The 23055-nt window shown below is 40.9% G+C and overlaps 1 long non-coding RNA gene across 1 annotated transcript; it reads right to left on the bottom strand.

Annotated features, from left to right (window-relative positions):
• Positions 1–10410: 10410 nt before the first annotated feature.
• Positions 10411–11275, bottom strand: LOC117483611. The gene is made up of 3 exons (XR_004555989.1): positions 11182–11275; positions 10855–10956; positions 10411–10450 (listed from the first exon to the last, which is right to left on the bottom strand). It is a non-coding gene; the product is annotated as an uncharacterized LOC117483611 (long non-coding RNA).
• Between the last annotated feature and the right edge of the window lie 11780 nt (positions 11276–23055).

Here is a 23055-nt window from a genome sequence, read left to right as displayed (position 1 = left end):
GTCCTTTCCTGGTTTTAGCATCAGAGTGATTAGTGCCCCTCTAAGAGATGGTGGTAGGTCCTCCTTTTCGTATGACTCCAACAGCATATCCAAAAGTGGTTGTAGTAGCTTATCTTTAAATTCGATCTTTAAAAACGATCCGGCACCCAGAATTTCAGGGATCCATTTTTCCAGAAAGGTGCATGCATCCTTCCCTTCAGCGTTTTCGGGCAAGCCTATCAGTCGCACATTAGATCTGCGGCTACGATTTTCCAGATCTTCCATTTTCGCCTCCAAACTTTCCACCTGTTGTCTCAGCTGTTTCGTTGTTTTATTCAGCGCTGAGGCATCGTCTTCCACCGCTCCAAGCCGCTCCTCAGCCTCCGTTAATCGGCCAGAGTATTGTTTTAGTTCGCCTTCGATAGATTGTATTGAATGTATCACCGTATGAAATTTTGATGCAAAGTCTTCCTTCAGGTCTTTCTTTAAATTGTTGATTGCACTCCGAATTTAACCTGAGGATTTATCCTGCGACAGGTCTTCTCCCTCCTCGTGTTCCATGTCGGGAGTAAGGCCAGGTTGAGACAGCGGTGGCCAATCTTCTTCGGATAAAGTTTCCAAAAAGTTTTCCTTTCTAGTTGTTTTCTTGCGTGGAGGCATTAGTAACACCGTTATGATTGTGTAAATTGCGTTTTCCTTTTACCTCCCGCGTTCCAAATAGTTACAATAGTTTACAATATTAGGGCAGAGCGACGACTGAACTACGTCTGATCAACACCGCGCTATAACCGGAAGTCCACCTGCTCTCCCTTTTGGGCTTCGGGCCTCTTTCCTCCGTGGGAGAACAGGGTCTGGAGCCGCTCCACCTTCTCTTCCAGCTTTTGAAGACGTTTTTCAACATCTGGGCACTTGCAGCTGCAGTTCCCAGATGAACTTGCCTTGGCTGGTGGTGGGAGAGGAGTGGAAGGGGCACTGGGAGAGGAGTGAGGGGAGGAAGGAGCCTGGGCGCAGGGAAGTGGCTCACTGCTGGTCTCTGAGGAGACCACTTCCGCCACGAGCAACGCAAGACCCTCCCTCACCTCGTGGAACTCCTCCTCCAGTTCCCCTTCCACGACGACGGTGTAGCCATCCTCCACCTGGTTGAACCACTGCTCACTTGGTACCGGTACCACTTCTCCACGCGGAGGAACAGCATCCTCTATAATAAAGGGTAGAATATTTCAATTGGAAATTAAAACCCTTTGGTTTCAAATTCCAGTCTATATTATAACATTTTAGGTTATTTACAAAAACTATTAAACTACATTGTAGAAAGATGAAGTGTAGATTGTGGATAGTTAGATGGAAAATTCAAAATGACAAGATGATACAAGCCTTCTTTTCAGTGCTCTTCTTAGTGAATCACAGGTACAATTACATTTGTGAAATTTGAGGGGCGTAAGTGACATTTGACCAACTTTACAGGAGAGCCAAAACAAAAAATGATCATACTTTGTCCTGACTTTGTTTATCAAATTCAATCTTTAATATGAAAACTTTATAAACATGTGGATGACAATATACTTAAAGTGGACCTATCATGCTATATTTGAACAATATATTGTAGGGCCATACCTATATAAAGTATATAAATATAGTTTTTTTTTCAAAATACCAAACAGATCCTCCATTTTAGCCATGCCTCATTTCGCTCCATTTACTCTTTCCAGCCCTGTTTTAGCAGGGGGCTGATTCTGTGAGCTGCAGCTGACCACGCCCCCCTGCAGGAGAGGGGAGCGTGCTCTGATCAGCTTTTCCAGGGCCTGGAATTAGCATTTTGAATTTCCATGACTTTTCCAGGTAATTTCCATCCGTAGTCCCTGAAATACAACATATAAGAACATGACATTTGTAAACATAGCAAAAAATAAATACATGATATGCAAAAGAGCAAGAGCAGCACACACAAGTATTTACCACATGGCAGTACTTTTGGCCCCAAATAGTTCAGTGTGTTCTGTGTTAGGTCTTTTGGTTTTTGATTAATAACTCTGGATTGGTTTAGAATTCGCATGCAATGTTTTGGCAGTAGAAAGAGCTCAGAGAGCTTTCATTTGCTATATAACTCATTTTTGACCAAAATGTCACTCGAGGTTTTCACCCCTCGATATATACTCAAAAACACTGCTAATACAGTTGAACACAGCACATCCAAACAATGAGAACTTTTTATTATTTAACAGTAACATGTCGACTTTTTAAAAATGTTTTTTACTTTCACCTCTATTGCTTTGAAAAAACATTTCCCTCACCCTCCTCTTACCTTCAGCTGTGCAGATCTCTATACTCCCTTGCTGCCTCTTCGGAGCTCTGGTCCCTCTTCTTCCGGACTGTGCTGTCAGAGCTGGTCTAGAACTCTTTTTGCTTTATCTTCTTAACACTTTTCTGTCTTCAGAGGTCTTTTCTGCTCCTGAACCTTGTGGCACTGTTTCTTCAGAATGAGGCTTCTCCCTTTGTTTGAAGTGACCCTTTCCATTCCTCTCACAGGTACTGCATTCACACATTTCATTTTCTTCCCCGAAAAAGCTAGCACCATAGTAACATGCAGTGGTGTAGCCACCATAGAGCCAGGGTGGGCCCAGGCCCACCCCCTTTACTCATTGGCCCACCCTGAGAAAGCTTCGTTGTAATTTTTTTATTTATTTATTTTTTTAAATGTTTTATTATTATTATAACAAAATGTATTCACCCATTGAGAATATCCAAGCATTCAAAGTGAAATTCAAGTGAACAAATATCGAGTTGAATTAATGTTGTATGTGTTTTATCCTCTGAACCAAACTCATTTACGGTAAAAACTGGTTGTTGGTTCCGGCGCGCGCCATAGTAACGTGAGAGAGGCAGAGAGCTGAAAAGGATATTACATTGTTTTTGTTACTTTCGTTGCAGTTGTAAATATGTCTTAAATGTAATTTAGGTTAACTTCCTGTGTTATTTAGATGCTTTTATTTTGAAGGCGAGTTTAAACTGTTGACAGGAAGTTGTTGTTGCTATGGAAACAACGTGGCGGAGAAAAGGAGCGGAGATTAATCTACATATAAAGACGGAGAAAGTAAAGGATAACGTTTATGTTTAAGTTTAGCACCCCCCGATGAGGCACAAGGTTGGTATTTACTATAATATAAACATGTAGGTTGTGTCCTAATTCGTTTGTATGCTGTTTTGTAGCTTTGCTGTCTGTTTACAGTTCACTTTTGGTAGTATGCTAAAGTGATTCTAATACGGATGGAGCCTAAATGTATTTGTTATTTTTGTGTCTTTATAGCTCTTACGTTGATATTGGATATTTCAATGAATTCATATCATCAGTCAGGTCTTCAACCATTATTCGGAGGGAAATGCTACCTGGAAAAAGCTGGCCCACTCTGGCGCCGTTGGCTCGAGGACATGGAAGCTACCTCGAGTGGTACATCGGAGCCAGGATCGAGAACCTCAGAGAAAGGTTTGTGAATGGAATCGTCCGAATTGGACATCTTGAGTTTATTCTTCTTTAAGGTGTTTTAACGAGGAGTAGTAAGGTTGCTACCATTGCGTTGTTGTCATCTGAAATGACAGCTGGCAGAGGGAAGAGCAGATATAAAAGGGATTAGCGGGAGCTATGATAGGCTTGTGAGAATGGAGAGAGGAGAGATTGGTTAGCTGGGGAGTGACGCCCCCGATCACTTAATGAGTAAGGAGAGTGTAATGTGGTGACATGTAATCTGAATGAAGAGCTTGGTCTTCCTGATTGAACTTGCGCTGAGCTTCATTTCAATCAGGAGAGACGTTGATGTATGGAATACATATTTATTACCGGGACACATAAATGAATGATAATGATTGCCACAATTATAACAGGAGAATGAAATGGTGTTTGGCGACTAGGCCCCAGTTTGCAGGATAATCATTCAGGAGGGGGAAGAACCGCTCCGATGAAACCCCAAAAGAAGTGAAGTATAATATACTGAGATGAAGTGAGTGTCTTACCTTGTGGGCTGACTGCAATGATCTATGGAGGAAATGAGAGATTAGCACATGATCTGATGATACGGGTCCACCCGCGGACGCTAACTGCCGAAATCAGTGCCGGGCTTAGATGAAAACGACCCAACGGTCGCCTGCCTGGCTATGCAGGGCTTGACTACGCCGACACGATGGTCGGACGGCCTGACGATGCAGGGATCTTTATTACGTAGACACGGAGGTCTATACGGACCGAAGTCCAGCCTGACGTCGCAGGGTAAACATACAACACAGACCCGAAGGTCGACAGCCTGACGTCGCAGAATAGACATACAACACAGACCCGAAGGTCGACAGCCTGACGTCGCAGGATAGACATACAACACAGACCCGAAGGTCGACAGCCTGACGTCGCAGGATAGACATACAACACAGACCCGAAGGTCGACAGCCTGACGTCGCAGGATAAACATATAACACAGACCCGAAGGTCGACGGCCTGACGTCGCAGGATAGACATACAACACAGACCCGAGGGTCATATCCATATTTTGGGGCGGAGATGTGTCGACTCTTCCTTCCCATTTTACTCCCAAGCGAATCAGAGAGTCCGTGGGGAGGAGCTGTGTGAGCTGCTCACTCCCCCAGGTGTCCTTACTGGTTGGATCCAATACAGCGAATCAGAGTTCTGACCAGAACGTGAGATTCTAAAGTTCCACAAGGTCAAAGTCAATCTTATCTCGGTCTTCACTCCCTTATTTTCCCAACGAATATTTCACATAAACTGTTACTCTCAGACAATTAAACATTGTACATAGATATAATGAGCCCAGAAAGAACATACTGATACCCAGAAAGAACCTTGAAAAGAACATGTGTGTGTGCTCTGGTGAGAAGGGAGCTGCATGTGTGTGTAACAGGATCTCTGGGTCAGTGAGTTGTAAGTGAGAAGACATTATATATGGGATTACTTAAAACAGTTCAAACAATACATGTTCACTTCAATACAGTTTAGAATCATATCTTTTTACTTCAGACGTCGCAGGATAGACATACAACAGAGACCCGAAGGTCGACAGCCTGACATCGCAAGATAAACATGTAACACGGACCCGAAGGTCGACAGCCTGGGTAAACGTGAACACGGACCAAGTCAGGTGCCTGCAGTGCAGGGGGACGTAGGCCCGTGACATGAAATACTAACGTGATGAGACATAATTCCCCGGGGCACGAGCCCGCGGACTAGGGCAGAAAGCGATGAAAATCCAATGTACAACATATACATGCAAACGTGCTATAAACCACCACCAGTTATATGCATATTTACCATAGGTAAGCTGGAGAGATCTTGGATTGCCAGCACGAGCCGATGTCCGGGCGAAGAGGGAGATGTAGACCACGTAATGCAAGTGAGCTGTTACTTGAGTACAGTGATGCATGAATATCATAACCAGGCTTAATACAAGCCATGTGAGCATGAGCCAATAATATGAATGAAGTGCAGGAAGCACGCATGAATGACATGCGCTTAGTTAAATACTGAAACGTGACCCATGATATAGGTCTAGCTTAATTAGCAGTTAAGCGCCGTGCTGATAAGCTGATGGGTGATTAAGACTGTCTTCTATCACCTGAGAGAGAATGATGAGGGACACTAGGTTAGATCCAACGAGTGTGATAAATGTGTAAGCAATGGTGGAAATATGAGCGTGCCGCTATGCAGATGATCTCGTGCAGGGAAGAGTCACTACTGAAGAGAGTGGGCTCGAGACTCGCTTCCCTGCGAGATTCCCCCCCAAAACGGAGCATGTGCAGTACACGTCCTTAGAGTTTTTTGTTGTTGTTGTAATGGTGCATGATAAGATAGTAGTGCTGCGCTGAATGTGGGCGTGTATTTACCTTACGTGATGCGACAAGTCTAGCTAGATTTGCCTTACCCTGAACCTGAAACTAAAGATAGCAATAACCTATGTCGGAAATCCTCATGAATTTGTTGCAAACTGCCTCTTGCAGCCTGCACTTGACGCCTGTTGTTACGTAGAGGCGGGGCGCAGGAGAAGCGGGAGATGAGGTGAAGCTTCGCACGCGAGGATGTGGGGCCCGTTCAGCGTGGAGGGGCATTCTGACAATGTTCAGCAGGATCCATCGAGAGCTTGTGAGCTGATTGCGGCGATCAGAGTTAGGGTTTGAGGGATCTTTGGGTAGCCAGCACGGCACTGATGTCCGGGCGAATGTAGGATGTGAAGGCAGAAGAGGACCACCGTCCGAGTTGTTGCAGGGATGAAGGAGAAAGGCCTTGATTAGCAGCAGAGGTGGCTGCACCTATCCTGAACGAATGCCCCGAGTATAAAAGGGGTGATAAGCTGGATTTAATGAGAACTTGCTTAAGGTAATATTTAAACCAGCGCTGAGTTAATGGAACATTCCCTTTAATGAGAAATAGTGGTGAGGACGGATTTGTGGAAGATCTGAGGTGCAAGAATTTAATCATGGATTTATGAGGGCAAAACGGGGAGTCATTGCGAGCCGCGATAACGGAGCAAGCTCCTCCACATTTGGAGTGTTTAAGGCTTAAGCTAAAGTGGCTGGCGTGAAAAGATAAGTCGGAAAGACAGACATCTTGATTGGGATCGAACGTAAGGGAAGCTGTGACGAATTCGCCTGGTCTGAGGAAAGCATAAAATGCTAGGAGAAATAAAGCATCGAGCAAAGCGTCGATGTAAGGGGAGAATAAACCTTGTCTGAGTTTGGAAAGCATGAGGCGCAGGATAGAGAGCGTAATAGGTAGTCTGCGGTCTGCAGCGGGGGGGAACGTTTTATATAAGCCTTTTAGGATGAGTTTAACTGCTTGGTTAGAAAATAAGCTCGGAAAGCTGGGATCGACGCAGCGAACATTAAATTGGACTCCGGCTAGGAGGCCCCGGATGTATTGAGGTTTGAGGTGCCGGTCAGTGGTGCAGTAGCACATGAAGGCGCACACTGTGGAGATGAGGACGGGTCTAAGAGAAATGCCTATAGAGGAGCAGAAAAAAGCGAACATTCTCCAAGCAAAATCGTAGGTTTTAAGGGTGGAAGTGGCTAAGCCCTTCCTCATGAAGAATCTGGCGGACTCGAGGTGCCTGGCTAAGGGGCTCTCATTTAAAAGAGAGAGAGGAGATGAAGGGGAGGGATCCCGACAGGTTGCGAGCTGGCTTCTGGGCAGAGGTTCCGGAATGTCTGGAGGAGGAGCTGGGAGGGCAGAAGCCAGGAAATGAGAGGGAGCTACTTGTAAAAGTGGAGCGACCTGACCCGGCGGCACGGGGGCAGGAAGCACTGCCCATGCAGCTGAAGTTGAAGCTCCAGCAGAGATATTATCCATGGACTGAAGGCGGGCGTCGATTAGTAGCATGGAGCTAGCCAGGGATTGCAGGGAGCTAGCTAAGCTATGATCCATGAGGGGCTGATTAGCGGTGCTCCCGGGCTGGCGAGCCTGGGGAGGGGTTGATTTTTTGGGCGGCCGGGCTCCTGGACTGCTTGACTTCCTAGACTTTTTACCTCCGCGGCCGCGTCCTCGCCCTGGTCTTCCGGAAGAGCTGACTGAAGCTGCTGGCACGGTCTGGGGAACCGCGCCGGAGACTTGGTCCGACAGCTCGCGAAATGCCCTGCTGCAGGAGATGAGCGATGAGGAAGTCTACCTCGGCTGTGCATGAGCCTCTGCGGGAAGCCACGCGAGCGCTCTGGCGCCGTTGGCTCGAGGAAATGGAAGCTACCTCGAGCGGTACATCGGAGCCAGGATCGAGAACCTCCGAGAAAGGTTCGTGAATGGAATCGTCCAAATTGGACATCTTGAGTTTATTCTTCTTTAAGGTGTTTTAACGAGGAGTAGTAAGGTTGCTACCATTGCGTTGTTGTCACCTGAAATGACAGCTGGCAGAGGGAAGAGCAGATATAAAAGGGATTAGCGGGAGCTATGATAGGCTTGTGAGAATGGAGAGGAGAGATTGGTTAGCTGGGGAGTGACGCCCCCGATCACTTAATGAGTAAGGAGAGTGTAATGTGGTGACGTGTAATCTGAATGAAGAGCTTGGTCTTCCTGATTGAACTTGCGCTGAGCTTCATTAGTCTGCATTTGGGTCCTACCTTTTTCCGCGATTCGTAACAGTGATCATAACATCATATCACTACAATATAAGTGATACTCTTTTCACCAGCAAGGTACTGGCAATTTGGTTGGCAATCATGGTTAATAAATGCTGCAGGTCCAAGATACAGCTGAGTGCAGCGTTTGCGGCTGGAATACATTAAGCTGAAGTCATTAGGCGCGTTCACACCAAGTACTTTTCCCACAATAGTTCATGAGAACTTTAGTTCATGAGAACTCTTTTAGTTCTGATTAACTAAAGCAGATCGCGTTCACACCAAAATGAGTTCCTGGGGGTGGATTAGGCAAATGAGCCGCTGACGTCACTTCTTCTTCTTCTGCTTTGGGTTTACTGGCAGGCCGCAAACAACTTCACGGCGAGTACAGTAGGTGGCGGTATGCACCTTAAAGTTGCAATCCGCCAAAAAACCGAGAGAAGAAGAAGAAAAAAAACGTCCGCTTCCACTGTATGCTTCTGTTTACCTTCCGACCTCAGACACGGTATGGAGTTGACATTTTGGTGCTCGTGTTATACAGCCAATAACTCAGCCACAAATACAAATACAGATCGACCATTCAAATGCAATAGAAATGCTGAGTCGGCGAAGGCGGTTAAGAAGCCTTAACAAAAGGATTGGACGACGAAAAGCACACGCTATGGACATGTAGGACAGCTGAGGATGATGACCGTTATCACGCCCAAAGAACAGCAATGGTACGTTCAGTAAATCACATTAATACTATCTAATGTAGGATTTATGGAGTTATGTAGGGCTAATTTGTGTCTTTGTATGTGTTCCAGATATGCGAATACTACGGAACGCGTCGTGTCCCGCGCTCTCTCTGGGTGAACAATAGAACATCGGCCTGGTGGGAGAAGGTGGTGCCAACGTACACCAATGTGCAGTGGATCAAAGATTTCCGAATGTCCAAGGGCTCTTTTCAACTCCTCTGTATTCGCCTGGAAGCAACGTTGGGGAGACGCAACACCAACTACAGGGAGTGTGTACCCGTGCCTAAAAAAATCACCGGGGGGCAAGACACGCGCACAGCCCTTATGAGGCATCTGAACAGCATGGAAATTGTAAATTGACAATAAAGCTGATCTTTTGTACAGTGCATTTGGTTCTCTCTTTTATTTACCACAGTCAACAGACACAATTACAATAGTGCAGACACACCTTAGTGCAAAGATAAAATGTCAGTATCAAAACAGTACTCATACTGTATATTTGTATATTAATAAGAGTATATTATTATGTTAAAGACAATGGGATAAGGTTGAAAGCTCTTTAAAAAGCTTTTGTATACCATCTTTACTGTGATAAATACATACATGTTAAGCATACACACCTGAAGAACTACGTTACACACACACAGGTTAGTCTGTGTACCGCTGCACTGCTGCTGGTTTAAACAAAGACAGTCATGATGCTAGTGCCGTGCAGCAGATCATCTTCACTGTGTGTTGTCGCCCAGAACCGCACCATACAGGTGAAAAAAGACAACACACCACATGTCTGTATCTCTTTCTCTATGAGGGTTAGGATAACAATGAAAGTTAAGACTGGCTGGCTGGTTGTGGTATGTCAAAACTCAAATGATGTGGCAGATGTGTTTTAGAGGTCCATAATAATCTAAATGAATAAAACTGTGATTATGGAAAAAAGTATTGCACAGTAAATAGGCTCAGCAGTTAACACACCTTTATTATATATCCTCCTGAGAGGAACTCAGTACACTAACTCCTAAGATGTTCCCTTACTATAATTAATTAAAAATATTGAACTCACAACACTGGTAATTACAAACTTAACCATTTCTCTTTCTATAAATAGTGTTTGTGTTGATGGACGCTATTTTGAAATACAATGAAATTATCTTTTTCAAAGCCACATATTTGGGGTGGGACACAATAAATAAAGCTTCGCCAGTTTATAACCGATGAAAACATGATGGTATCAGTATAATCACTTACATGTGATGTATAGGATGCTACACAGGTCACTGTAAAGACAACGACATCCTGACTGCAGTGGGGTTTGAACCTGTGCTCCCCTGATCCGAACACCAACGCAACAGTTTATCAACGACGACAAGTTTTTCTTAATTTTTGTATTGAAGGCCTGTTGGATTTAATCAGCTCGCTTAGCACTGCCAGAAGCCCAGCCTGAAAGGTATTTTGTTGCTCCACCTGGCGCGCCATCACCATGAGCAGCAGGTCGTCCGATTCCTGGGCCTTGTGTGAATGCAGCAGCCGTTTGTCGTGCATCTCCTTGGCACGCAGGTCCTCATTCTCCTTGCTGACCATGGCACGGCAGTCCATCGCCATGATGGTGTCAAGGAAGCTGTCATCCCGTGCCCGCTTTCCTAAGGAGAAATAAGCAAGATACAAGATCAGTTTAATTGTCAACAGAGACAACATTGGACATGGTGCTGACAGGGACAGTGTACAAAATGCAGGTGTAAAGTAGAAGATAAGATAGCATCAAATAGCTGACGCTCAAAGTGCCCTTATTTATTGTTTTATATTTGTTTAGAGTGCTTAATGTACGCTTGAACTTTGTCCAAAAATGATAAGTTTTCTTACCGGCAGTCATGTGACCTCTAGCCCGGATGTTTATGAGAGTGAAAAGGGCGCTAAAAGTGTAAACGATGTATTTTCACGGTGTTTCATAATTGTACCAAGAAGGAAATAAACGTGATTAGTGTACATCAGTTCGATGCGTAACGTTCTTTCAAGACCAGAGTAGTTACAGTGTGTTTGTACGTACTTTTGCGTTTGGATGGTTGAAAAGGAGACGAGAAAGTGCTGCTGTTGTGATCCGGAGGGGAAAGCTCACTTGTTTCCAATCCAGAGAGTTGTCCTGCCTCGCCTGAAACACACGATTAGTGCCATGAGTTAGTGAAGCAAATTACAGAAAACATTACACACTTATTCACAAGTCAAAAACGTTTTCATAGCGGCCGAGAATGATGTTATTAGCTATGCTAGGCTGAACTGGCTAGCATGGCTAGCTCGATCTACTGAGCAAATAAAAGTACATCTGAGACCAGTATTGTGCAGATTAAAACAGTGCAGTGCATGTAGTTTATTTTACCTTCGTAGTAGTCGTCGTTGGACAATTCACAGGCCACTGAATCCGCCGTTTCACCACAAGTGCCGGAGAATGAGGGTCTGTCGCCGAGCAGAGCATCCAATCGATCATACCATTTACGGGTTTTCCGGCCTTTACCACTCTTGTTATTATAGTCTTTTATTTGTTTGTAGTCCTGCTTTTAGTTTCTTTATTTTGTCCCGGCATGAGTGTGCGCTGTGGAAGATTCCCATGTCGGCTAACTTTACCGAACAACGCTGATACATTTTGCAGTTGGAAACTGCCTTCAGTAGAAGCTGCTGGATCCCATCCTCAGAGTAAATCACCAGACGTGCCGACACATCCTCATCACTCCACCGCTCCGATGATTTTCGTATTCTTATTGTTGCCATAATAACTGCTTTCACAAAAGTACTCTCGTTGGTGCGCTGGGCTAATAATGCCAGCAAATACAATGGCCGCTCCAAAAAGAAATTCAGAGTTAAACGGGGCGTGGTTTGCATTCCGCACAGCCAATCAGACGTATGAACTATCTTCTCCCACGACAGTCCCTGCTAGAAAGCGGGTCAGATGAACTAATTTGAACTACTTTAGTTCCTGGGGCTTTTTGGTGTGAACGCAAATATATCGTAGTTCTGATGAACTATTGTGGGAAAAGTACTCCGGTGTGAACGCGCCTATTGACTCCTGTTCTCAGCAACGCTTTGTCTGCAGGACTCAAATCTGCCATGCAGCCCTGCAGGACACGTACATGCTGCCCTGCAAATCATTGCCTTGTAGAGGTGACCTTTGCTCCATGTTGCCTCAGTAGCTCCTGACGATGGCTTCCCAGAGACTTCAAATATTGACCAGCCAGTTCGCCCAGTCATTGCCTCAAATGTTGTTTTGAAGTCATGCGTACGCTGAAATTCGCCGTGGATATTTTTGAGATTATCCCAACACTGTATCGCTGGTGGATGAATGATGTTCATTTGATATGTTCTGAAGCCAAGTAGAGGGTCAAGGACCAAACCGGTGGCCAGATCATCTATCTGACACAGCTCACTCATTCTGCTCTGTCTGGCCATTGCCTCCTGTTCTGTAGGCAACAAAAACTACATTCAGATACTTGAAATGATAAAAAGAAGTTTATCGCAGGCTGTAAGCTTGCCCTGGCTTGCATTCACTTGCTAGGGAAAGTTAGCCTAATAAAACAGGCAAAATGCTTTTGATCATGTTGCTAGGAAGCTAGGCTGCTTTAAAGAATGCAAAGGCAATAACGTACGACCCATTCACTTAAATAGTTTGTATCAAATAGCTAGCCTGAAGTATCTCAGTATTTGTGTCAATATTCAGTCAAATGAAATGTGTGTTTTCACATTTACATCTATAGCTTAACATTTCATGTCAACACTAACATATATAAAAACTTTTGGTAACACTTTATATTAAGGTACACAAATTAACCATCAACTAGTTGTTAATTAACATGCATATTAACAGTATATTGGCTCTTTCTTAGTCATTATAAAACACTTATTAATGCCTTATTCTACATGACCATATTCTACAAGTAATAAGCCATTAGTTGAGAGTTTTTCCTCAATAACCCTCTAATTAGTGCTTATTTATTGCAAGTAAGGAAGTTGTTGTACATGAGTTTTGGTCTTAATATGCTCTGCTCAATATGGGCCTAATAAGGCAGTAGTAGCACAAGAATAGTAACTCTCCCATAATAACACTTAACAAATATGATCTCTTCTTATGTAACAAGACATGAAACTATAAGTGTTAATTGTGTCTAAATAACTCAAAATGAGGTATTTCTATCTAAGAATATGTTCCCTATTTGAAAGTGAAGTCTTGTTCATAACCAATAAGCTAGTAGTTTGACTCCTAATTAGGTATTTCTATCTAAGAATATGTTCCCTATTGAAGTAAACAGATATGGTTCTAAACTGTATTGAAGTAAACATGTATTATTTTGAATTGTATTTTAGTGAACATGTATTGTTTGAACTGTTTTAAGTAATCACATATATAGATATTGTATTCTCACTTACAACTCACTGACCCAGAGATCCTGTTACACACACATGCACCTCCTCCCACCAGCACACACACACATATTCTTTTCAAGGTTCTTTCTGGGCATCATTATATCTGTGCACAATGTTTAATTGTCTGAGAAAGAATAGTTTATGTGAAATATTCCATGGGAAAGTAAGGGAGTAAATATCGGTGCAGAGATAAGATTGACTTTGCCCCTGTTGAACTTCAGAATCTCACGTTCTGGTCAGAACTCTGATTCGCTGTATTGGACCCGACCAGAAGTGAATCCAACCAGTAAAAACACCTGGGGGAGTGAGCAGCTCACACAGCTCCTCCCCACGGACTCTCTGATTAGCTTCGGAGTAAAATGGGAAGGAAGAAGTCAACACATCTCCGCCCCAAAATATGAATATGAATACTGTTGTTTATGCATGTAAAATGCTTCTTGTTTGCTGACTGGCTGGTCCCGATACCCGATACAGCAGTGGAAACCTGAAGTCCGGAGTACTCTGTAAAACTTGTATACGTGTTTTGTTTCTTACCAGTAAACTCAGATTATTGTTATAACCTTTAATTCCGGTGTTTTCAATTCCTTTCTTTATTAAATATAACCAGCCTCATCTAACGAACGGCGCGTTGCGGAGGGGGGGGCTTTCAGCCAACACTATTTGAAAGTGAAGTCTTGTTCATAACCAATAAGCTAGTAGTTTGACTCTAATTAGGTATTTCTATCTAAGAATATGTTCCCTATTTTAAAGTGAAGTCTTGTTCATAATCAATAAGCTATTAGTTTGACTCTAATTGACCTGAACATGTTCCCTATTCTAAAGTTGCCTCCTCTTCACACTTTGTAAATACATTATAGCACACAACTACTGAAATTAACCTCAACAGTACATGAACAAAGTAGGCACATGTTGAAATATCTGTTTTATTAATGATCCACTAAAGAGAGGCTCAGACACATGTACCAAAACATGTCAAGTTTCTCCAAGGCTGAGAACACATATGCAGCCTGTACTTTTTAATAAGATTTGTATGTATTTGTGATCATACTGTGTGACCTGCTTGTATGCACTTACACAATAGGTGTACTGTTCTCTCTATGTGTTGTACTGTCTCAGTGTGAACATAGATTAAACAGCCAGCCAAACTCTTTTGAGAGCCAGGGAATGAGCAGCCATGCTCCTTTATTGAATTATTTGCAGTCCACTGACATTCAAACGGAGTGAAACTATACAAAAATAAGTTACAAGGCACTTAATGATCTCATACATGCAAGTGTAACATACACATATTAACACATAGGACCACTAAGTGTAAACAAGGTAAATATAGCTAATGCTAGCTGTGCAATAAGCATGTGTACAGGCTAGTATGGCTAACGCTAGCATGTATGCTAACGCTACCGTGTATGCTAACACTAGCGCGAATGCTAATACATTTTCTCATTGTGTTTAAACCGTTTAAACATCTCCAAATGTCATCACATAAACACAATACATGTTACTAATCCTTACAGTGTAAGTGTAAGGCTTACACTTACAGTCATTGCTTTCGGACGGACTTGACCCTTTTACTCTTCAGGTTGCAAAGGGAAAATTAGTAGCAGTCTACTCATGGATGTCTACTGCCATGCTATTCAGTTCACTTTCTCCTACTTCCTGTAGGCCTACCCGGTTTCCTGTCTAACCTTCAGTACAAATTTTACAAATATATAAATGTGCAAATATGAAACATACAGGTCAATATCACCTTGCTATAGGTAGCTGAACTGTCAATACCCCAAAACATATTCTTAGATATAAATACCTAATTTTGAATTATTTAGACACAATTAACACTTATAGTTTCATGTCTTGTTAATAAGTGTTATTATGGTAGAATTACTATTCTTGTGGTACTACTGCCTTATTAGGTCCATATTGAGCAGAGCATATTAAGACCAAAACTCATGTAGGCCTACAACAACTTCCTTACTTGCAATAAATAAGCACTAATTAGAGGGTTATTGAGGAAAAACTCTCAACTAATGGCTTATTACTTGTAGAATATGGTCATGCAGAATAAGGCATTAATAAGTGTTTTATAATGACTAATAAAGAGCCAATATACTGCTAATATGCATGTTAATTAACAACTAGTTGATGGTTAATTTGTGTACCTTAATATAAAGTGTTACCAAACTTTTGGTAAAAGAACACTGGTAAACATGACATTAGGAGTTCAAACAATGAAATAAGGCAAAAACAACACTTTTCCTCACTTTTTGCATTAGAAAAATGAAGAAAATGACAGAACTGTAGCTAACTTTCTCACCTTACCATGCTGCTCGAGATAAAGAACATTATATTTCCTGTTCAAGTTTTCATCTACATGCATAGTATTCAACAGATTGAAAAGTTGATAAACATTTTTTATATTTATACAGACAGACAGAATCTTTTTGCACTAATTGAATGTATGAAAAGAGTGTAATGCTTGCAACATTCCAATAAAGTTTGTAAAAACAAAAAAAAAGATTCAGTTCTGTCATTTTCTTAATTTTTACAACAAGATACACTCTCTAACAGGTCCGTGGTGCAACACACACTATATACCACGTGAATTATGTCCCGTAATGTTCCACCACAGCACGAACTAGGGACTAGGCCCAGATACTTTTTGGTGTGAAACCAAATATCCCCCCCCCTATCGGCCTAGTTCGGGGGGAAAAGTACTCCGGTGTGAAAGCGCTAAGTGTGACGGATGTAGAAAAACTATAGAAAAACGATGCTGCAGTTAATCCATAGGTTCATCCTATGTATCTGTGCCTTCTTTGAAATTATTTCTGATAATCCATAAGCAATAAAACTGCTTTTTAGTTTCCAAACTCCAGAAGGAGAGAATCTCCCAATCTGCTTTCATTTCCAGACGCGCAGCCCCCACCTTTTCTCTTTACAATGAGTGTGTATGTGGGCCTCCCCCTTCGATTCTATTGGCTCTAACGGTCAGAAAGGTGTGTCAACGATCCAAATCGAGCAAGGGGGGGCAGAGATAGGTCAAATCCACCCAAATGACCCCAGAAGGGGGGTTTTTGGCTAAATCTCTCTAATAAGGTCAAATTTCACTTGTTTTGCATCAATCTTGATACAGGGTACTTATTATATGTTGTACTTTGGATTCCTAAAGCTTTTAGTCTACTAACCCATCATCCAAGGGTAGTTTTCACTATCTGTAAAAAATAATTTTTGGACGGACACTATAATTTACAGTTGTTTACTATGTCAAATCTGAATTTTCTTTAAAATTAAAAACATTTATATTGATTCTGACACTTCTACATCCAACTCACAGATGTAACCTTGCTTTGATAAAAGAAATTATTCATATAACCCTTTTAGAAGTTAAGTTGTAGTCATTTGTTTTGGGCATGTCATCTTCGAGCCTGAAACATGAAAAACAGGCTCGGTGCTTAACAGGTTAAAACAGTTCGAACAATACATGTTCACTAAAATACAGTTCAAAATAATACATGTTTACTTCAATACAGTTTAGAACCATATCTGTTAACTTTACCGGGTAGTGCTACAACCCAGTCTCACGGCATTTCGTGTTATAGTCACGACATTTAATCTATTGATTCGTGTTCACACAGAACGATTTTAAAAGCAATGTATTTCTATTGGTAGTATGTTTTGTGCCTGCACCACGTCTTTTTGTCAGGTCGGGTCTTGGAAGACCGGAAGCTGTGGGGTTCATAAAAACATGTTCTTACTCAATATCAAGCCACGATTATTGTTTTTATTTTAAATCGTATAATGTCGGACTCTTTTTGCAGTCCGTGAGGAAAAGAAATGGGGCTCAGAGCCACAGAATACTGAAATCTGTATTTTTTTTATCATTTTTTCCTTCTAATTTGTTATTCTTTTCTAAATAACACACTGTTATTTACTCAACAATAACACACAATTATCCTTGTTTTTATTTATTTGTTTAATTCTATAATCTCAGGCTTTTTTGGCGTCCGTCAGAAACTGAATTTTAAAATAAAATAACCGGAAACAGATATACACCCACTGAACTGATTACCCAAGATCCTCAGCTATGGTTTAAGCTTGGTGATTGGATTGTTTAGCCACAATGCACGTTGGGATATGGTGTTAATGCAATATGAAATCCGAAAAACATTTAAAAAAAATAATAATAATACTTTAATCCGAGTGTACTTGCTTTTCTCTTTGGAAGTCATCACTTAACGGCATTGTAATACACGGTTTGGCTGCATTAAATATTACACATCTGCCGTAGTTCTTTATTTATAGAGCCTTGATTAGAAGACTTCTAGACAAACTGGAAGAACTGCCACCGAAACTGAATATGTGACGTGGATCATAAATATATTATTAAACATCTTCAATTTCTCTTCACACAATACGTCTCCTTGCAGTATCAATACTAATTCGGATGACTTTTATATTTGATCCAATTGGTAGATAGGTTATATTTACATATAAGGTAACACAGCTGATAGAAAATGACTTGTAGTTTTTAAAGATATTACTGATTTTCTTTGAATTAAAGAATGTAAATACTGAGTTGAGAGAATAGTCAGGGGTTTTGGGTGATGGGAGACACATCTATGGAATCAGAATTTCAATAGCTTACCATTAAATGACGGATATACCTTTCTGTCTGTGATGTTTTACAAATCAGATATTAATGTGTAGAACAACAATATGTGAAATAATATATCAATATCCTGTAAAATTATGTGAAAACATGAATAAAACTACACATCTTCAGATGTTATACATACATAAGTGTCCTACACTAATAATGCAAAGTTATTATGGCATTCTATGCTGTGTGTACCTTGTGTGCACCGCCTAGTGGTTAAAGCACGTTATTTAATTATTTTTTTAATATGTTATATTTAATGAAAAAAATATTAAGAGTACATACTCTTTGGGGGAAAGTAGAAGGTCAATGATAGAAATATAGAATATAAAAAATCACGAAGATACTGTAAGTGATCTCTACAATAAAACTGTTTAGTGCCGGATGTACAAAGATATTAATAGGAGGATGTGCAAAAAGAAAAACTAATTAACCTTTATTTAAACATTAAAGAATACTTTAGGTTAAGGTCTTCCTTTAAATAAGAAAAAAGCTTTGGGGGTATCTACAGATAAATATTAAGCCTGACAAAGTACTTATCATCTAATATATTGCTTTCCTGCAATGTTAACTATGTTGAAGCACTTATTTTAACTGAAATTATACATATTAATTATACTCTTATGTATGTAGATAGTATAAGAAATGTGCAGAATATGACAGTTTAATGGTGGAGGTACACATATTGATAGATGTGCAAAATAGCCATTATATACAGTCTTTAATTAACTATTAGTAGAGAATAACGAGTAATTAATATACTTTATAGAGATATGCAGATAAATGTTTAGTCTTCTCAAGCACCAACTATCAAATATGTCGCCTGATTGTTGGCACTTGACAATCACCTTTCCTGAATTTTACTCAGGTGTAACTTAAGTCTGATTCAAGGGTTGTTTATATTTCACATCATTAATCAGAATCTGCAAAGTAACTAAAATAAATGTAGTGGAGTAAAAATACCAGGTTAACCTCTGAATTGTAGTGGAGTAGAATTACAAAGTAACAATGAGCTGTCATGTGGGTATATATTAATGCTGCCCATTATGGACACAAGCAATTTTCACCCATTTATTAATTATATGTTTTAAATGTGATAACACCATTGTGTTTAATACTGGCAACTTCTAATTGTGGGAAAAATGAAAACGTTCCCAGTAGAGACGTCCCATAGAACATTTTGCGAAACACAATAGCCAGCATGTGTAGTTCTGGGGGGTGGGGGGCTGTTTGACGCTCGGCGTAACCTTGGCGCACTGCCACTCCAACATCCAATCCCAGAGCTTGAAGTTTAATCAAGGGGTTTTCAAGCAAAGGGACTGTAGTCCCAAACGATAGCTGAGGATTATGGGTAGTGTAGTGTCTTCGGCCATTCTAAACTCCGAAATGTTTTTCGGATTTTATATCGCATTAACACCATATCCCAACGTGCATTGCGGCTAAAACATCCAATCACCGAGCTTAAACCATAGCTGAGGATCTTGGGTAATCAGTTCAGTGGGTGTGTATCGCAATGATGCTCGAAATGTCCCTTATAGGCCTACGTCTGTTTCCTGTTACTTTATTTTGAAATTCAGTTCCTCACGGACGCCAAAAAAGCCAGAGATTATAGAATTAAACAAATAAATAAAGACAAGGATAATTCTGTGTTATTGTTGAGTAAATAACAGTGTGTTATTTAGAAAAGAATAACAAATTAGAACGAAAAAAAGATTTAAAAAATACAGATTTCTGTATTCTGAGGCTCTGAGCCCCATTTATTTTCCTTGCGGACGGCAAAAAAAGTCAGACATTATACGCTTTAAAATAAAAACAATAATCGTGGCTTGATATTGAGTAATCAAATGTTTTTATGAACCCCACAGCTTCCGGTCTTCCAAGACCCGACCGGACAAAAAGACGTGGTGCAGGCACGAAACACACTACCAATAGAAATACATTGCTTTTAAAATCGTTCTGTGTGACACCAAAAAAAGGGGAAAATCGTGTTGGTGAACACGAATCAATAGATTAAATGTCGTGACTATAACACGAAATGCCGTGAGACTGGGTTGAGTGCTAATAAGTGTACTGGTTCTTATCTGGAAATCAGTGTGAATTCAGCAGGATTCCTTCAAATCCAACGTCCTTTGTATGCAGGTCCAACGGTAGGCCACACCGCTTCCAACAACCGCTCAAAGACTCACTGGGCTTGGCTCGCCATCAATCCCAAGTCAGATTGGATCTGGCTTGCTGACATGAAGAAAAGAAAAAAACCTGCACAAATAGTGCAGAATATTATCTTTCTGTTCTATCATCACTCTTATAAACATCTTTAGTTAGCATGTTTCACAATTTAAACTAACTTAAATCATATTTCATTTATAATGAAATTATTTACCTTAATCACCAATGTGTATTTTAACTAGTGATAAATAACTTAAATTTTTAAACAACACATCTTACATTCAAGTAGAAATAAACACATTATACACTTTATGTTTTTAACTACCAGTTTAATAGTTTTTAACCACTTTTTAACAGTTATGTTAACAGTTATTCTTAACCATGAACAGACATTGTAGTCAGCATGTAACTGCACTACAGCTAGCGTTTAGCATCAACTCACAGTTAGCGCGAGCTAGCATAAGCTAACGATCTTATTCAAATAGTTTTACAATGATACAATGTGCACCAAAGTACATCAACATCATTAGACATCACTTTCATAACCCCGATTGTTTTTTATATGAAATGTATCTGATAATAGACAACTAAAACGAACTGTCATTATCATATTAGCAGGCTAGCCCTTCACAGTGCTAACAAGGAGCTAAAGCCTCAACTCACCAGAGTTTCCACACTTATAAGTCGACACTGGCTGTCGTATTCTAGTTCGGATTCACACAGGGGTTCTCAAGACAACTCAAGTCTAAACATTCATTCACGTTAGCTGAATAAAAACACCAGTAAGACATAAAGTGCTTGAATTTCAGCACAGAGACAGAAAGCCACTAGCAGCATTCACCGCAGAGACCTGTCATTCAAGGTGACCACGCCCTAATTCATGCAAAAACGTTAAAGGAGAGGTGTCATGGCCATTTCCACTGATCATAATTCCATTGTTGAGGTATACTAAAATAGATTTATACTGTGCAATTTTCCAAACTCACATTGGTTTCGCATACAGCATCTCTGTAAAGTATGTGTATTCAGCAGTATTCATTCTCTCCACTAAACGGCTCGTTGGAGCTCTTGCCCCCCCCTCCCTGTGAGCCTAGTGTGCTCCGATTGGTCAGCTCGGCCACTCTGTTCTGATTAGTCAACCACCAGAGAGGTTAAAAAGAGATGTCAATCATCAAAATCGACCAAGGGGGGCCAGCCATAGGTACAATCCACACAAATGACCCGAGAAGTGGTTTTCTTTTGCTAAATCTCTCTAAAAAAGTCAAATTTCACTTGTTTTGCATCAATCTTGATACAGGGTACTTATTATATGTTATAATTTGGATTCCTAAAGCTTTTAGTCTATCCCATCAATCAAGGGTGGTTTTCACTATAAGTAATGTTTTTTTTTTGGACTGACACTATAATTTACATTTTTTTACTATGTTCAATCTGAATTTACTTTAAAATAAACAAAATTCTATATTGATTCTGACTCAGAATCCAACTCACAGGTTTATCATTGCTTTGAGAAAAAAGATAATCAATTTACCCCTTTTAAAAGTGAAGATATAGTCATTTGTTCTGGGAATGCCATTTTCGAGCCTGAAACCTGAAAAACAGGCTTGGGGCTTAACAGGTTAAACAATGTCTTTTTTCCAACTAAATGAAACACACATGCATCACTTCAATTATTATTTCAAAGCAAGAACAACACACTGATGTGCTATATACAACACATTTTCTAGTAAACCTTTTTTAATAAAAATGCTTTTGTGAAAGATTATTCTAGTACAGGACATTGACGTTTCAGTGAACGCAAAAACAAGGATAGAATTACGGTACATAAATCACAACATCATGTTATTGTTTACTGTGGCATGTAGCAATCATACACTTTCCCACGCCCAGCCGAAATAATTCCGGGATCAGATTGAGAAAAGGGTAGTGAGGGCAAATATGTAAGTTATTGTGGTCGGTGAATTAGTCCCCAACCAAAACAGCCCAGTAGGAACTAATATCATCCAAAAATCCTGACATCTCCGGAGCTGCTATGTCTCTCCTGTATGACTGTATTATATATTGCATCTAGAAATGTAATTATGACTGCAGTATTGTAGGAATCCAGGGAACCATGGTGATGGAGAACTTGCAGACTAAAGGCGGCACACAAGATGACATTTTGCGTTTCCCAACAATATTCAAACAACATAATGTTTTAACATTTTGGTCCCCATGGTTAGCCAGATCCAGCTTGATTAACCTGTTAAGCCCGAGAGCCCCCAGTACAGGGGGCTGCGGGGTGTTTTTTCACAAAACTGTCTCAGGGCATCTTAATATTTAAAAACCTATTAATGTGCCATACTCACTTAACGGTAAGAAACTCAGCTAACTGAAGATACGAACCATTTTTACCGAAACAAAGCACAAGTCTCACAAGAAGCATCTAAATGAGCCCTGAGCGAAAAAAATGCTAGCACACTTAGCACAGAACTCACGGTAGAAATACCCTTATTACTGATCGTATATGCACCTACAAGATATCAGATTAAAGCTGAGATTCCACAGATTCTATAGCTATTAGTATCATCACTGAGAGATCAGAACTCGCGACAGGGGAAGCAAACACAGACATGAAAAACGTCAAGATTAAATGTCAATAATAACAAGAAAACCAGAAATGTTTTCCTCTTAATCGACACACATAAATTGTACTTTAAAATCACCAGAAAAGTCTGCGAAAGTGTGATTAGAGCTCAAGAAGCAGTCCTGAAGGACCATCATAGCAGGCAAATAAAAAAGACAAACATATTTTGCCGAACTGATTGTCTGTGACAAGGCAACCGGCAATTGTTCGTGTAACACACCCGATCCTTTGCTGGGGATGCCCACTGTGGGCGGCAGAACAGACCTGAATCCAGACGACTTCTCAGGATGATGAGAGAACTTCTCACTGTCCAAAACAGCCAGCAGGCACAGCAGAATCACGATGAGGGCCATATTCCCAGACCAGCACAGCAACCGTGATGTTTTTGGGGCAAA

Source organism: Trematomus bernacchii, unplaced genomic scaffold (assembly GCF_902827165.1).
Source record: "Trematomus bernacchii unplaced genomic scaffold, fTreBer1.1, whole genome shotgun sequence".
Lineage (NCBI taxonomy): Eukaryota > Metazoa > Chordata > Actinopteri > Perciformes > Nototheniidae > Trematomus > Trematomus bernacchii.
Note: the sequence above shows the minus strand (reverse complement) of the source record. Positions and strands in the feature narration are given on the sequence as shown.